The sequence below is a fragment of the Varanus komodoensis genome, unplaced genomic scaffold, assembly GCF_004798865.1.
Source record: "Varanus komodoensis strain SLA01 unplaced genomic scaffold, ASM479886v1 scaffold3, whole genome shotgun sequence".
Lineage (NCBI taxonomy): Eukaryota > Metazoa > Chordata > Lepidosauria > Squamata > Varanidae > Varanus > Varanus komodoensis.
Genome location: NW_025335761.1, coordinates 41,981,091 through 41,996,557, shown reverse-complemented (window position 1 = coordinate 41,996,557; position 15,467 = coordinate 41,981,091). Strand labels below are relative to the sequence as shown.

Genomic DNA, 15,467 nt, shown 5'->3' with positions numbered 1-15,467 from the left:
GGTTCCTCCCGCCATCCATATCAGTGGGTGTGACGTATCTGCTGTGGATAGAGACGATTCAGTTCAATGGCTGGACATATGCAGGAGTGGGAACAGATTCCAAACAATTTTAAAAACCCCAAAACAGTTATTTACCCCCAAAACAGAAACCCCCAAAACAGTTATTTAGTATTAACTGTGATCCTTAAAAGCAGGTGTCAATTCGTAGCTATGAAGTACTTAAAAATAAACCTGCCTGCTTTAGTTGTTGGGGACCCTGAAAGTAAAAATAGGACGAAATGTCATTCCTCTTAGCTTTCCAAATTTTCCTATTTTTTCCCAAATTTTTGATCTGGCATTAACCATGTTGTGAAGCATGTCATTTCTTACTTTGAATCACTCCTATTTGGGAATGAACCAAGGGACACTGCCTGATCAGCCATGACTTGATGTTGTACTCCTGTCTTGCGGGCGGATGAGTAAATTCTGCAACCTTGTGCTCTTCGCAACAATTAAGTGTTCTCATGCTAGCCAGATGTTGTGGAGGGTAAATAAGGGCTATGAGAAGGGTAGGATGAAGCATTACAAGCAGCAATAGAGATTCAAACATCTGCAAAAGGCATCCAAGAGATATGTACACACACACACACACACACACACACACATCTGTAGCTGTGTATACAAGGACATGGGGTTCTGTGGTCCTCATGTGTTTTGTGGTCAGACCATTTCATTCAACATTTTTGAGCAGATTCCAACTGGCTTGGGTTATTTGCACATTTGGTATATCATGCAAAGGAATTAGGGATACAGGATTTACATGTTTTTGCTTTCTACACCTCTGTCTTAGTTGTACTTCAGAGAAAAAGGAGAGTTATGTAAGTCATCTTGAGTTCCTTGAAAGGAAAAAAAGGCAGGATATAAATACAATAAATAAATATCTCCCCTGAAAAAAGTATGAATTCAGATTTAGTCATACTTGGAGAAGACTCGCAGATAACAATAAAACTATCTGTTCATGCATAATGTAAGTTTTACTGATTTTGGTGATCTGCTGTAAGAACAACTATGCCTGGATCCAATCTAAAAGCTTTTGCTTTATATAATATGGGACAAGAAGCACCATATTATATGCAATCAATGCATTTCATCATATCCCATACTTATTTTGCAGTATCTGAACATCACTGGTAATTAATTTTCATTTCCTTAGGCTAGTTATTAACTACTTTTCTTTTTTCTGACTTCACCAGAAGATAGAGAAATAGCAGGATAAAAGATTATCATGTGCATGAAACAAAACATTCCTAATAAGGGAAATATATGGTTGTATGGGGGGGGGTGTATGTGCACACATCATCTTTAGCTGCATCTTAACTAAAAAAGGCCCTGTTTTCTCATGTTTAGTCTTATGTCTGGTGTTAAGTCTCATACGGTCTAGCAGAGATTTTATTGTTCTTCATCACTGACCCCTTGTGACTATGCTGAGATTTATTTTCTCTTCTTTTTTCTCTTTTCACACACGTGCATGGTACATTCTACTTTGAATGCCCTTGTGCCTTTAAACCGTTAAACTACTAGTAGTTTTTCAACATCTTGAAAGCCTGCCATTAAATTTTTAAATTTTATGTAGTTCAGCAAGTATTTCATTCTGAGTCTCTGCTGACCCCTCATCAACATGTTGAGTTTTATCGACCTGTTCCTTCCTACCCCCTCCTCCTGTCCATTGTGCATCATGGCCAAGCTGCCTATTCCATAAAACCTCTCAGCAGTTACAATGCCTTTTATCACAATCCTTCATTTTCTATGTAGATTTAAATGGCCTCCTCCTTGAGGCTTTGCATGTAGTTATCAGGATGCAGTACCTATCACAAAGGTTATGACTAAATAGTGAATCAAAATAAAGTCATCAACAGATCAGGTGTAGAAGAATATTGTGAAAAGGCTTCTTCTGCCCACAGTAGAATCTTTCCCAGCAAAATATACTTGGTCCCTTTCAGGGTGGCATTATGAATACTGAAGCTATGCAGCAGCTTGTAAACTTCATTGTTTTTTGTATTCAGTTTACAGTTTATGTTTGGCAGAACATAGATGGAAAGAATGCAAAAAAAAAAAAATCCTTGTTCTTAAAAGTGCTGGTGATGAATATTTATTATAACCTAACAGATTTCAGAACAATAAGGTCCTTCTTCCACAGCAATGTTACATATTCAAACAGCACCCAGAAATAGCAACTCTCGAATGGTGCAAGAAGACAGTCACTATGTCTGTAAGATGTTGGATGGATACAATTAAAATAGATTTACTCTTCTGCAATTTGCTGGGGTACTTTCCAAAAAACTTTGCAACTCTATGAAGTGTGGGGTCTAAGATTAGCTGACTGCACCACTGTAAACAATCCTATTGGCCTTCATTATTCAGGCAATGCCAGGGTCTGGGCAGTGGTGTAGCGGAGACAAGACTCACAGGGATGCAATACTGAAATAAAGAAATGATTCTTTATTAACAGGGATGATGACATCATCTGCCAACTCTATCATAATATATATTGTATTATTACTATCCTGCCCTTTTTCCTTCTAAAGAACTCCATGAGGCTTACATAATTCTCCTCCTCTCAATTTTATCCTCATAACAGAAACCCTGAGAGGTAGGTTGGGCTGAGAATTTGTGACTGGCCACCAGTCACCCATTAAGTTTGTTTGTCTTCCAGCAAGACTTATGATTGAGTGGGGACTAGAACCCAGGACTTTTCACCATTGTATCACTCTGGCACCTGCTCCCTCTGAACTCACTGCTCAATGTAACTGGGAGGAAATGAATCTTCCCCGGAACAGTATATTGTTCCCAAATGTATGAACATGCATTTTGATTGTGAATGGGTAGAAAATGCCAATGAGTTTTGGAAAAGACCTGTTCTTGGTAGAGAGGAAAATCGCTGGAGGGAATTGGTGAGATGGATGAACACAGTGCCCTTTATTTCTGGGCTTTCCTCAGTGGTGTTGCTATGGGGAGTGCCTTGATAAGCCCTGAACACCAAGATATACATTGGCCTAGGGTGGCTGGCCGACTTGCACCAACAGATTGAAAAGAGCCTTGATAAATACTCAAAGAACCTTGCAGCCAGGCCAGTATGAGGCTTTCAGTTCAAGTTCTCAAGCCTGTGTCAACTAATCCATCACCAAGGAAAGAGTGGATGAAATCGCCAAGCATTTGTTCAGTGTGAACTTTTGATCTCCTTATTACAATCTGACAAAGGGTAAAACATCCCCCAAAACAATGGAGGAAACCACAAGTATCTTGCCTCATGGAGTTCTTGGCCAGCCCTGCCTGATGCAGTGTTCTCCTACGTGCATGGATGTGGATGCATGTTAACTCGAAATGAATCTCTTTTCCTAAATCTGTACCTCCTGAGACAAAATGCCATGTGCTGTATTCCAGCCTTGCCAGCACTTCCCCAGATGTATTTGACTATAACTTCCATCAACCCCAACCACCATGCCCCTGCTTAGGGAAGCCAGCTCTATCTCTAGCACAGGCCTGTTCATACCCTTCCTGTAATTATCCTCAGCACTTCAGAGCAGTGGGGAAAGTGGCGCATGCCAGGTATCAGTGAAGCAGAAATAAACATCTTGTATACCAGAGGACGAAAAACAGGAATGCTATGTAAGCATTGCAGATGGTTTATGAAATTCATCTTGCCTGAATTCTCTACTGATGGGATTCCAGGAGTGGAGAGAACATTGATGTAACAGCCTGTAGTTTCTCTTATTGATAATCAGGTTGTGGGTTTTTAGAGGCAGATGAATGCTGGAAAATAATCCCATCATTGTCATCTCAACCTCTTGGTGTCTTTTTTCTAGAAATTAATTTTGACAATGCGCTGTGTACTTTCCATTTCTATCTTTCCTCATGTCAATTTCTGAGTCAACTTGAGCTGTTTCATTTTCCTGATGACACAACCCTTTTGAGAAAGTGAATTTCAATGTTGTATATTCACATACAGTGGAAAGCAGATATTACACTTACAGACAAGATATTCACATTAACGATATTTTTGGCCTCTGTGAGGCAACCAAGAGATCGCAATGTGTCATCTGAAACAAATCATAATTATTATTCTCTTTTATCCTAAAGCAGGGCCTGGCAACACAGAGACCTCAATCATTTCGGACTACAAGGTCAATAATTCCCAGCGATCTGCATTTTATTTATTTAAAATGGTTTCTTGGCCACTTTTCAGAGTGACATACAATAATAAGGGATCATGCAGGTTGCAGCTGATGGGCATTGCAATCCAGGACAGCTTGAGGGAAACTGCTCATCTATCTCTGCCTGGAGAACTGCTCCGTGCTAGTCCAATCAATCAATTTGGATGGGAGAAATTCATACGGAACAATCAAATCCTTAGGGGACAATCCTATCCATGTTTAGACAAAAGGAAGTCCTACAACTCCCAATATTCCCCAGCCAGTTTAGGCCTTGATCTTTTACCTCCCAAATTTGTCTGAGCTCTTCAGTAAATTCTACCCAACATATCTAAGCATAGCAATAACAGAGCTCACCCTCTCCCTCCCCTCCCACCTGTTTACAAGATAATCCGCCATTTTGCTTTTCTTCTTGGTTCCTATCATTTACAAAAGTGAATAAATAATGGCCTGTTGATCTATATAATTTCTAAAGTGTTTGAACAGAATCTAGTAGCTTTTGCCATTTTTGTCATAAGCTAAAAGTCAAAGAGCATTTACTTCAGTCGTCATCATAACAGCAGAAATAATATTGCAAGAAAACCTACAGAGCAAAAGAATGGTGAGACGACACCAGGGGAGAATAAGCAGTAAATAAAAATCAGCAGTCAAGCTTCTGGAGCATTAAGTAATATGACTGACCATCAATCCAACTGTTCCACTTGGCCTTCCAGTGAAATATTTACTGTAACAGTACCCCAACCACTCCCTGAACAACAGCAGGTAAAATGAAGCTGAGCACCTTACACAGCATCCTCCATTATCTTACGCGGCCAGCCTGTCCCAGATAGCTTCCTGCAAGAGTAATGAAAGCAAACATGATCGAGTATCTTTTGCTGGCTCATGTTCAATGAGGCACAGCCCAAGATTAGAAGGGAATGCGCTTAGAACACTCTTGCAATATATGATTTTGCCACTGCAATCTAAACAAGGCTATTTCATTTTCGGCAGTAGATCTATCTCCCACCCTGTACCGTTTTTACAAAGGGAGATCCCAAGTAGAAAGCCCTCTTATTTGCATATGAACCTTGTCACAGCTCATTTTTCAAATGGCCAAGCTTTAGCACATCAGTATCAGATTTGCCTAAGTAAATACAGTATCCAGTTGCATGGACAAGTTTGGGCTTGGGGCTTGGCGAGAGTACATGAATTTTGCCTACAGTGGGCAGATCACTACCCAACTGTCACCGGAGAAATCAGCTAATTTTCTGGTTCATTTGAAATGGCCTCATTAGCCAGATGGGTAAGGAGATTTCTCCTAGCAATGCACTGAAACTGCCACCTCATGCCTCCTGCTAGAGACTAACAAAATCTTGTACTTCATCCAGGTAAGGCTTTTTAAGGAATCCTCATGACAGGATTCTGAGGCAGTTGTGTTCAATTGCAGCTACAGAGCGGGGCACAGAAAGAATGCATCAACAAAGCAGTTTGGCAAGTGCTTTGTGGCCACAGAGAATGTGTGTGTTTTGGTCACTGTGCGGACTGCAGTCCGACCAAACGTTTGCTAGGCCACACAGAACTGAGTTGGGTCAGGCTGGCTGCTGGCCCTGAACTATCAAAAGCCAGTTCAAGTCCGGGGCTCCAAGGTGACTGGATTTCAGGCCTCAGGGTCAGCCCTAACTTAAGGCAGAGCAGGGTGGCTGCCTTGGGAAGCTGATTTTGGGCGCTCCTGAAAGGGCAACACATTTGTGCATTGCTTAATGCATCATTATAGTATTTGCTGCCAAAGAGAAGGAGAGGTTCTTGTGAGCTTTTTGCCTTCCTTGACAAAACAAATGAACCAGTCCTGGATAGCATGCGCCTTGACTTTGGACGAGACGGGGTGACATTTGCCGTTCTCCTTCAAGCAGCAGGATGCCTGGACTCAGCCCTGAGCTGGTTGTGTGCTTGAGAGCAAATGTACTTATTATGCCCCTAGCCACATCCTTCACAATATAACACATCCCCTTAAATGAAATGCACTCTGTCAGAGCTTATTCTTCTTTATTTCATGTATACCCTGCCTCTCCATTTAAAGACAGAACAAATGTCCAAGGTGCGCAACAGTAAGATCGGCCACAGAAAAGATACGGCACTTGATCTGCTAAGCAACAACAAAATGTAATAGCATGGAAGTCATATTAGAGCAGATAGATGGATCATGAAAAGAGGCATCCAGCTAAAACCATAATTTAAAAATACAGATTAAAACACAGATTAGATTAGGTAGCCCAATGCCTGCTTAAGCAAAACAGGTGCCTAGTGGTGAAAGGCCATTCAGGAGATGGCTTAGCATGCCTCCTTCTGTAGGGAATTCTGAAGCGTGCCACCACCAAGAAGGCCCCCTCTGCACATCAGGCATTTTTGACACAGGGTGGGAGGACAGCTACACAGGCATTTTGTCTGGCATGTCACATGATGACCATCTGAAACCATCCTCCTCAAGCTATGTCTGCCATTATATCCCAGATTTTTTCAGACCACTGATAGCATGGATTTGGTATGTGTTTGGATTCTCCATGATATATGTTTCAGTCTCTTAAACTGCTCAGGGGTGGGGGAATGAAGGCTCTGGTGGACTGGGGAGGGGGACTGCAGAGGAGGTACCCCACCAGGCTGGGACAAAACAGTGGCAATTCTGATAAGGAGATAATCATAAACAACCTTCACTTGTGTTCCAGCTTCTCTCTCTCACTGGGCTCATAAGCCACACCAATCAACCAATGCAAAAAAGTAACAGTGGCTTGTTGTGTTGCCTGAACCCAGCTGTGGCGACTGACCATTGTGAACTATCAACCCTAAGACAGCAATCTGTTCTAGGGTTTCTCCCTACCGTGGTTGTTTGTTGTGCCCGCTAAACTCAGAAAGCCTTGAGAAGGAGAGCTCCTGCTCAGCTAGTCCTTTGCCCTGCCACCATCACCACCATGAGCCTTAATGGCAAGGAGGAGTGGGGAGAGTCAGCTGGGAGGGGCTGCCCTTCTTGTTTCTGCTGGGGAGAAAAGTGCTCTGGCGTGTGCTGCACTACCCAACTAGGTGCCCACCAGAGCTCCCCTCTTCCAAGCTGAAGTTAAGAAAGGGCTGGATACTGCTCCCCACTTTGCATCTCCTTGGAAGAAAGGGTCTTTAGCATCCACTGGGGTGGATACCAGCCCAGCTGCCTCCAGAGCCCCTTGATCCCAAGCAGGAGTGAAGTTGAGAGAAAGGTTTGTCCTGTTCATTTCTGCTGCAGAGAAAGCTGCTCAAGCAAAGGAGAGGAAGGGAGAACCTGGGCTAGGCAGAGCTGTTCTGTCCTCAGCAGATCCTAGCCTGACCTGGGTGTCCCCTTGCCTGTTCCTGCTTGTACAGCCTGATAGCTAAGGTAGGCCAAAGTTGGCTCATGATTGTGACTGTCGCAGAGAGAAGCCTTATTCCTCCCTGCAGAAGGAAGGAGGTGGGAGGAGAAGGAAAACAACCATGATGAGCCCGATCCTCTGTTGGGTTCATTGTGACTGCATGGCGCTGCCAGGCAACCCAGCATGGTGATTTATCACAATAGGTTGTTGTGATATCCATCTCTCTCCTTTCTCTCTGACTCGTCCACTGAACTGGAAAGTAAATGCTCCTCTCCTGAATAAATACATGCCTACTCAGAAGTAAATCACATTCTCTTCAGTTGCACTTACTCAGAAATGAATTATATTGTCCTTAGTGGTTTTAACATGCATGTCTACTCAGAAGAAAACCACATTATTGTGCCAGCAAGCACTGATATCATTGAGCTTGAGGTTGCTTCAGGTAGCACAAGGTAATGTATGTTTTGCAGTTGTGTTGTGTTTTGTACTGACTCTAGGAATCATTGACTCCCTATCACTGGCCCCAGTCAGCAGCCTGACTGAAGCTTTCTGAACCACCTGAAGGAGCAGGTGGCTCAGGAGCAGCCCCATTTAAGCACGGTGCAGCTGTCTAAACACAAGGCAATCAAGGTGTGCATGTCACAGGCCCAGCTCTGACACTTTCAGGAATAGGTGCTGTTTGATACACCAACCTCAGCTAAGTAAAAGCCCTCCTGCCAAGAGGCAGGCATCCAGGTCTAGGAGTAGATCTGGGAATATCTCCAAACTAGGTCTCTGCATGTTCCAGAGCTTCAGGGGAAATACTGTGCAGAGAAAGTGCTATGATAGCTCTGGTAGGCATCTGAGCAGGCCTGTTCCAAGCTAGAGTAAAATGTACACATGCTAATAGTTGCACTTGATTGAAGCTGAGAAGGGTTACAACTGCTGAACTGGCAGCAGCCATGATGAGACAAGCTAAGATTCTGTGGGGTCCACTCATGGGACTGCCAAACAAGCCAATTTTGTGCTGGACTACGGGCCTATCGCCTGCCTACCCCACAGAATCATGCTGCACTTGTGTGAATGTCTGACGCTGCCTTCCACAGAGCCAGACCTTAGTCCATCTGTTCTGTTGCAAAGCATGTGTTCAGCTACTAAGCTATGGCTTCTGTATCGTTCACACTTGGTTCGCAAGTTCTCTCAAATGTATACACTGGAGGTGAGTCGTCTTCTGCTTGTTTGGAATCATGAGGGAATGAGAGCGCTTCCCTCAGTCAACAAAGGCAGCCAAAGCTTGCCAACTGTGGATGGTAGGGATTAGTGGGGCCAAGCTCCTCCCAGACACTGCCTATCTTGCACTCCCTGGGCTTCTCTCCTGTGCTTGGACCTGGCCTAGAAAGCAAGCTGAACTGAGATCAAGTCGGAGAATGCTTGGGAATGCTGGCAGGCCCCTCTTTGCACTGAATTACTCTCCTGCTAAGCAACAAAGTCCACAAGTCACGTGTGCAGAAGAACTCTGCTTGGACAGTGGGCTTGTGGTTGGTGTGCAGGCAAGCCAGCCTCATGAGTTATTTCTGTGTAACCACAAGGCTTGCTTCCTGCCAGTAGCCCAAACAAACACTTGGTGCACGTCAGATTTAGGCAGAGAGAAAGCAGGCTGGAGTCCAGAGAGCCAAGGCAAGAAAACCTGCTGCATCCCCACCCCAAACTGTATCACACGCCGCTAGTGGGGCTCTTCCTACTTAAAGCAGTGCATCGTTGAGTATCCAACACACCAAGGCTCGGCATCCAGCAGAGCTTTTCAAGGCTATGTACGTACTATTATTTGAACGCTGCAATACCAAGGGGTATTGCAGGCAAGGGGATCGGAAGGTGGGGTGCAATTCAGCAGATCCAGAAAAGGACTTTTCATACGGTGTCTCTTCTCTTGACCGCAAGCAAGTCTTGCATTTCCTTTTGCTGTTTCAAGGGGCATCCAAGGAAAAGCACCAGCAAATGCAGATGTAGCCTTTCAAAGCTTCTCTCCAAAGGCTAATAGGAGCTTTGAGATTTTCATCAGGCCTCTGGCAAGGCAAAAAGTTAACCCCCCTTCCCATGCACTAAGATCCCAATCCAGCTCACAACCCACTCCATTTTCTTTTAAGCATGATAATTGCTTACATATGTCACTTGACCCTGTGTTATAGATCTGTGCCTCAGACCAGTTCTGATTAGGCCCTTTAGAGGTACCCAGATAAGCTTTCATTCATCTTGTTACGGGTTTCTTTTGCCATCTGGCTGAATGTTTATTTTAAGGTTGGGTTACTTGCTAAGCAAAAAGCCACTTTAAATCTTCATGCATTCAAATAATTTAGCACATGCAAACTGGGGGGAAAATGACTAGTTCTATTTCAGTAAGAGAGGTGGCAACTCTTTTTCCTACTTCTCTTCGGCTCCCTTATAAAAACACACAGAATATGTCAGTCAGAGAGAGACATCCTTGGGATCAATACATCAGAAACTGAACCTAAAGCCATGAGTTCTTGTCTCTTTGTCCCCTGTGCTTAAACCACTAAGCTGCATTTCTTTTCATGCCTAGCAATCCACATTTGGAAAAACGTGGCCTTTAATGGCTGCAGCCCTGCTGCGTTCCTGCTTTCCTTTCTTCAGCCTCTTGTACCAACCTCATCGTAATACAATGCAAGTGCAAGCAGGGAATTGGAGTCACAGTGGGGAATTCACTGTAATGAAAGCTCTTGCAGGAGTTCCTCTGCTCACTGCAAGAGTGCAAATGGGCAGTATGATTTACAAGGTTAAAATTAAGCTAGTGTAGGGTTGCCCTGATGCTGTGCTATAGACAGCCAGGAAACTGAAACATTCAAAGCAGGAATAACATGTGTGATTCAAAGTGGAGAGATCCAAAATCATTGTGATTGGTGTTGACAATTTTTCATTAGTGTTTCTTGGCTTCATTTTGGGGGAGATCAAACATGCAATCTATCTGTCACCAGTGAATAACCAGACATGAACATCTTGTGATGATTTGCGGGGCATGGACAAGAAGGACCAAATGGAATACTTTGCCGGAGTGAATCTCAATTAGCAATGAACAGATCTTCCAATCTAGGCCTCATTCATTGTCAGTTTTTTAAGATCAAGTTTGTTCCATCCCATAACTGCACATGTTTGCTGGGGTTTTTTCCATCAATTCAGAAATTGTATATTTTTGTGCATGTGTACATATTTTCCCTAATGCACACATCTTTGTACATGTTTCCCCCAAGGACTTTACATTGCTGAAATGTAGCTATGTGTGCATGCTATTCAAATATACGTATTGTGTGCACACTTACTCCTAATCCATACATTTATATGCACATTTTTCACTGAGAAAAATCTAGATTTCAGCATGCAATTCTGTTACAGCTTGCTGAAAAGTTCAGGAAGTATGAATTGAGATAATCCTTAGAAGGAAAGAATTTGCCACCCATTCCTAGTCTCCACAGTTAATGAACATTACAAAAATGAAAAAAGAAATAAAAGAAATGGGGGCAGTAAACAGTAAGTGATGTTGCCATAAACAGTAATGAGATACACACAAGGGCAAGCATGTTTAATCCTAGGAAAAACATGCCTTGGGTTGAATATGAATTTACAAGCATTACTAAGCGAGTGCCTGCAGGCAAGAATTTTGGTTCTGTTGTTACCCAATATTTAGGTTAGCCTGCTCTATTCTCTTTATCTGACTTGAAGTCTTGTAACTAGAGGAGACATTTTCTTAGGATAGTTTGGTACCTCCCTGACGGCGGTCAGAGTCCAAACTGCAAATCCACCAGGGCTGAGAAAGAGATACACTCACCCTTTGATTCTGCTCTATGTTCCTGTCTCATTTCCTAGGACATATTAGAGCATGGACTGCCAGCTTCTTCGGTCTGGGGGCCATATTTATGAGCATTCAGCTGTTCCACTGGTTTATTCATGAAGTCTGCAAAGGAGAGTCTGGGTTTCTTGCCTTCAAAGATTAAAGCAAGGGATGCAGGAAGGGAAAGAGGGCAGCCACCCAATCTTGGGGGAATTTGCTGCTGAAAGAAGCCAAGTTCCCAACAAGCAGAGGAAAAACAAAGAAGAATCTTGTAGCACCTTAATACTACCGCTTACAATGATAGCTTTGCTAGTCTGCGAGGTGTCACGGGGCTCTCGGCAGTTCTTGTTCCCAGATCATTGTCCCCACATGGTGCTGGCCACAACTATAGCCCAAACCCTCAGGCTCTGGAAGATCACGTAATACAATCCAGCTGCCTGCCCCCATAAAAGACATTTATAATTTGTTAATGACTTGACTGGGAATTTAAAGCAACAACAACAAGCAAATGATTTATTTATTGCTATAATAGCTATGCAGTGCAGAATATCACCCCATCCTACACAAACCCCAGGAGATCGGCCTGCTGGCAACAAAGGGGATATTTACCGCAAAGAGGCCCTCTACACCTCACCACCAATGCCCACATGCTGAGTGTGTGAACATCTCCAAAAGGCAGGGTAGAGCAGCCATTTTTGGTCCAGGCACTAAATAAATTCTCATTGCCGAGTCAATGGGCTAGATGCTCGCAACACGTAGGGCCCTCAGCTCTGAAACTCTCCATTTCCATGAGATCATCCACCCGTCCCACTTGCATTGGGCTGTTCCTTGCCATGCATGCATGTTCCCAGTTGAGAAGCAAGTAACACAAGAACTGGGGTAAGAGAATCCCACATAATTTCTGGTCTCAGGAAACAAAGATAAGCTAAGGATTCCCCTTTGGCCTGTGGCTTAGGGAGGGGAAAGTTCCTGCATATGGTACTCGAACCACTGAGGACTGGATTGGACACAGAACAAGCCTGATCAGGTTTGCCCTGCTATAGTGGAAACCTTTACATAGTTTGACCTCTGAGTGTTAAATGTGGTCATATGCAGATCTATAGCTGCATATTAAGCACGAACATCAGGAATGGAGCTGGGTAAAACCAGGGCATCTGGGGCTGGGCCCTGCTGCCCCTTCTATGTGTGGACTCCTCTTCACATGAATAATGATTAAGGCCTCAACCGAGTGGGGATGCCCACAACCTACCAAACTAGGAGGATTGTGGCCATCTTCTGGAGGGTGGGAGAAGCGAGAAGGGGAAGGTCAGCTCTGTGTTTCCCATGCAGTGCAAATCACTCACATGGCTAATTTCAGTCACCTAAGCACAGTGCTTCAGACTGAAAGGGAAGGAGGCTGAGGTGCCCCCAGGAAAAACACCAATACTGTGAGGTGTTATCAGTATTGTGCCAGTGCCTCCTTCCTCCCTTCTCATCCCCCAGAATGTTCCCCAAAGCCCCATACAGGAGTCACTCTTGGATCCCCAGGGAAGCAAGCCGTGTGCTTCCTTCTGCACCATCTGCAAATGGAGGAGGGAGCGTGAAGCACGGCTTCCCAGCTATAAGGCAGGAGTTGTTTTCCAATCTTGTAAGTGGGAATGTTAAAAAAAGTGGTCATTGAGATGCTATCTAAGGGCCACAGGTTTGCACCACCCTTGGCTTTTCTTGCAACACAACTAGTCATATATTTATGCACTGAAAAGAAGCAGATTCAGCTGCAATGAATCTCAGGAGGGTGTTTAGGTACTGCTAATTTTAGGTTATGCGTTTCTTGGGGTAAGAACCTGCCTCTTTGTTCTGCTTTTGGAAAATCCGTAAAGCACCACGTTTAGTGATGGTGATAAATATATTTGCTTCTGTTTTTGTTGCTTTGGGGTTCTCAGTCTCAAGCATAAGTGAAAGTTCAAGGAAATACAATTTAAAACAAACTTTTCAAGTGAAATGTGCGTCATGCAAGCTCCTTCAAAATCCAGTCATGCAAATGTGCCTGGACTGCAAAGATAAAAGGGATATAAATGCATCTAAAAGGATTTTATGTACAGCATTCAATGAATATTTGTCGCAGTTCCTTTAAAGGAACTTTGCAATTTCTCCTCCGAGGGCCAAATTCCTTGCAGGAATGCTCTGTGCAATTGACTGAGACCGAGTCTGAATTACAAAGTTGGCACTACCAATTAAGATTTATGGCTCTGCTCCAGAATTTAAAAAGCCAGGCAAGAAATGAAACATATTTGCAGGAAGTGCGGAAGGTAACGGCGGGCTTTTCCAAGTCCGTTTCCCCCATTAAAAGGAACTGGTTTCAGATTTTGTTCAAGTACGAGTATTGTTCATTGTTTCCAAAGCAGTCACAATCTCTCCATGTCTAAGGAATAAGACTGAAATGTAAGGAACAGAGGTCTACATAACATCAAAATAATTTAGATAAAAATCTGATCCTCAGTACCTCTAAAATCAAAGAAGAGTTGCTTTTAAAGACTATGCCAATCGCTGCCAGCAGGATTTTCTAAGGGGCCTCACAGTCACAAATGCGACCTAAAATGCTGTAGGACCAGTTTATTCTGTCGCAACCACTGAATGCTCTAGTGCTTTTGAAGTGTTTAGTACTGGAGGAATGAAGTGGGTCCACCAAGTGCAACAATATGTCTTCCTCACACGGAATCAGAGCATTTCTATCTCTTCTATAACCTTTTCTCATTTTATATTGAAATTGTGGGGGTAGCTCCTTCTAGCAGTTTTTGTCTCTTCTGGAAATTTACATTTATCTTCATCATTTTGTTAGTCCTCCTCTATTTTCTTTTTATGCATTTTTAGGGAGATACATTAGATCTGAAAAGGGCAAGAAGCACAACACAAGATCCTCCATTCATCCACAGTGGTGACTCAACTCAAGAAATTCCTGGGTCATGGTCAGATGACTCTCATCAGGATATCTCTCATCATCATTAAGAAATGGCATTACCATTCCACAACTGAGATTCTGAGTCATTATGGTGTAGACAATGAGCTCCAATGGACTTCTAGGATCTACATCCAGATTCTCATCTTGCATTCAAACTCTCACTTCAACTTCATCCCTTTCACCTCTGTCCACAATAAGTCCCAGTAACCACCATTCTTAAATTGCTTCCATTGCAATGAAGCCAGTCTTACATTATCTGATGAGCCCATTCCACAATATACATAACTCCATAATGCATGTGATGATTTTGCTGGTTTAAAATGGCTGGGTGCATCGTAAAATATACAGCAACAAGAAATGAAAGAGAACCCATTCGAAGCACTGGAAAGGAAAGGAACAACACAATTGTCATTTCCTTTTGGTGAACTGTTATTTATATTAAGCTTGAGAATAAGATTTTGAAGAAGACATCTAGAATATGATTCCCTGTGTGTGTGTGTGTGCGCGTGCATGCGTACCTGTTTCAGGAAGGCTATTACAGCCACATCAAGGGATTCTTTAAAGACCTGAATGACAAAACAATATAATGGCTTCAGTCCCTTCTGAAGGATATTTAAGCATTTAATTCGCTGTTCAAAATGAACATTTAGCCTGAAGATTCAACTAGTGATGCAATGCACCATCAAACACTCTATAAAATCTAACAGCCATTCTTTGATTTCATTTGATGAAAGGATAAAATATGGCTACATGTTAGAAAGAACTCTCTCTTGATGCCGGTTGGCTCAAATCTCAGCCTGACATTTCTTCTGTCCTTTTCTCTGTTCTGCAAAGTCAGTAATTATACACACACATCCCTCAGTCTCTCTCTCTCTCTCTCTCTCTCTCTCTCTCTCTCTCTCACACACACGCACGCACGCACGCACGCACGCATGCATGCATGCATGCACACATAGACTCACCTGCCTTAAATGTATGTCTATGTACTTCCCTAATGTAGAGAAAGAGAGAGATCGTATGCATGCATGCATTGTTTTGTAACGTTCATCTAAGAAATACTTATTAACAGCTAAAGGTCAAGGATATCCTGAGTTTAAGATGATCTGATTCAACCTGGGTAAACTACAAACCTGTTTGGTTTCTCAATTTGCCTTCTCTAAGATATGGGCCAT

The 15,467-nt window shown here is 43.1% G+C and overlaps 1 protein-coding gene across 2 annotated transcripts in view; it reads right to left on the bottom strand.

Annotated features, from left to right (window-relative positions):
• The window catches only part of FLRT2 (fibronectin leucine rich transmembrane protein 2), a 91,168-nt gene that overhangs the window by 27,498 nt on the left and 48,203 nt on the right, over positions 1 to 15,467 (bottom strand). The gene's annotated exons all lie outside the window — the stretch shown is intronic.